Consider the following 2,775-nt stretch of genomic DNA (forward strand, 5'->3'; position numbering starts at 1 on the left):
CGTGGCGTCACACTAGTCATGTGACTTCGCTTACGCAACAATATGCTTCATGTTATGTGTAACATTCAAGTAAAATTTTTGAACATGCTTTACAAATGCGTACAAAAAACAACTTCCAGCGTAGACAGGCATTCATTTCTTAGGTCAGTGACATCAATATCGAAACACAAAGTTGAACTTATTCTAACGCAACACAACTGTGAAAAGATGAACCTGGCTCTCCCAGGTTGCGCACAACGATCAAATACTGGTAAATCTCAGTCATGTGTAACGATCTTCTTAAATTATCCTATCGATCAACATCTAATTCTCAATATCTACACCATAGTTACTGACTTTTAGGTGCAAAATATACATCAAATCAGCTTCTCTTATGTATGTGTTTTTATGGCATTATTTTTATGTACATTATTTGATGATGAAAAAACCTTGTCGAAATGTTGTACATTTGCTGTTATGTTAAACTTATATTAAAGTTTTTCTTCATTGCCCATTCAAGCCGTATCCAAGCATTATTAAATTAAAAAATAAGAAAGGCACTCATAAAATTAAACCCCCGTCCCGCAGTTATTTTTTTAACTTTCGCAGTTGGCCCGGCATGGTCAGGTGGTAGGGCGCTTGAATCGCAATCTGAGGGTCGCGAGTTCGAATTCCTGTCCCACCAAACATGCTCGCCCTGTCAGCCGTGGGGGCGTTCTAAATGAAGGTTAATCCCACTATTCGTTGGTAAAGAGTAGTCCAAGAGCTGGCGGTGGGTGGTGATAACTAGCTGTCTTCCCTCTACTCTTTCATTGCTAAATTAGGGACGGATACCGCAGATAGTCCTCGTGTAGCTTTGTACCAAATTCAAAACAAACCAAACTTTCGCAGTAACCAAAATAAAATATACACCAAACAATTGCCAACCCTCAGAAATGGGTTCTAGGTGCCAAGAACCTCTTTATATCTCAATATGTTAATGAGTTTGTACCGTTTTTCAAAATACCACCTTAACAGCTATCATTAAACGAAAGTGGTTGACTTCAGTGTAACCATAACCTTTGAACCGCATTCACCAAAAATTAACCATCTCGTCCTTGATAGACACCTAACCTTTGTACCATTTAAGACAAATCAAATTAAAACTTTTCAAATTATGTGGTAGACCTTCAATGTAACTTTGACCTAAAGTTAATCAACTGTTTGAAAAAAAATGTCAGGTAAATACTGTTCACACACATACACAGTGCCCTCCGCTGGCTCAGCGGTAAGTCCGAGGGCTTATAACGCTAAAAATATGGTTTCGATACCTGCGGTGGGCAGAGCAGTTAACCAATTATGTACCTTTAAGTTTAAAAAATAAACACAAACGCGAGAAAACAATACTCCTGTCTACTTGGACGAGAGTAATAAAGCCGTGCTTACTAAAACTCTTACATATGTAACTGGAAAGAATAATCGTATGGTCCTTCAAAGTTAACACAGACACTGTCCGAAAGCGCTCGAGTTTTGGGTCTCGTTTTAAAAATAAATAACACAGGCATGGTTTCAGAATTAGACCTTGATGGATTACAGGAAGAAATGCTGTTAACCCTGTTTCAATGCAAAATACCTTATTCTGTGATAGTAGTAATTCAGAATGATTGTACTTACAATAAACTCGTTACAATGTCACGCATTTTGGTTGTTGACAGTTCACGTTATGGGACAGTTAAAAAGTTGAATCATTCAAGTGTAACAAGTGTAATTCTGTATTTTTAAAAATATATCGTGGCCGCAATTTGCTATTTTAATAACATGATGTACGTGTAACCTCACAACAATATACTCTGAATATTATTTGTTTACCTTAACGAAATTACTGTGGGTATTATATTCTTAGCTACTATATTCTTAAATACATGCATAAAATGTCACAGCAGTTTCTCACTAGGTTAGCAATACGTTGATCATCATTCAAAATTAATAGACCACTTTTGTTTACTGAACAGTGATGACTACTGAGAAAAAAAAACTTAGCATACCGTAAGAGAAGACATGTGACCCACAAAACATGGGAATGTAGCACTAAGTTTCGACTATATCTTACAAGGCAATCGACGAAAAAAATTGCAACTATCTATATATTTAGATGCAATTCCTCTGACATAGCCACAAATGAATTACATATTGTTTAAAAGATAATTTTCCCTTCGAAAGATAAATTTAAAAAAAATTGTGTTCAGTATGGAGATTGTATCGCTTCCAATTCGCAGTTTTTTAGGCCTAGCTCTCGCATTGCAACAATGCACGTTTCAAACCGACGAATTAGGCCTAGCCCTTCCTTTCATATGATATTATTATTAATATCGTTTAAACAGTGCATTGCCTATTATAATGGTGCATCATACTGATAAGATATTTTAGAAAACATAGGATTTTGTTGAATTGGAATATTACGCATTCCATTTATTTACAGTACGATTTACATACCAACATAACATGCACATATCGGATTACTTCATCATATTTTTTTTCAACAGTTTTCAGTTGTATTCTTTGAAGCTATAAGATGTGTTACGTATCTGCTTGTTTGATAATTTCCGGTAAAAATTCTTTCCGAGAAACTTCAGCGATACAAGTCCCTTCTTGATTAAAACTAGTTTATTCTTTCTCGATACAAACTTTGTAATACACTTAATTTCCACAGTCACTTTAAACTTGATTAAAACTAGTTTATTCTTTCTCGTTACAAACTTTGTAATACACTTAATTTCCACAGTCACTTTAAACTTGATTAAAACTAGTTTATTCTTT

Source organism: Limulus polyphemus, unplaced genomic scaffold (genome assembly GCF_000517525.1).
Source record: "Limulus polyphemus unplaced genomic scaffold, Limulus_polyphemus-2.1.2 Scaffold6018, whole genome shotgun sequence".
NCBI lineage: Eukaryota > Metazoa > Arthropoda > Merostomata > Xiphosura > Limulidae > Limulus > Limulus polyphemus.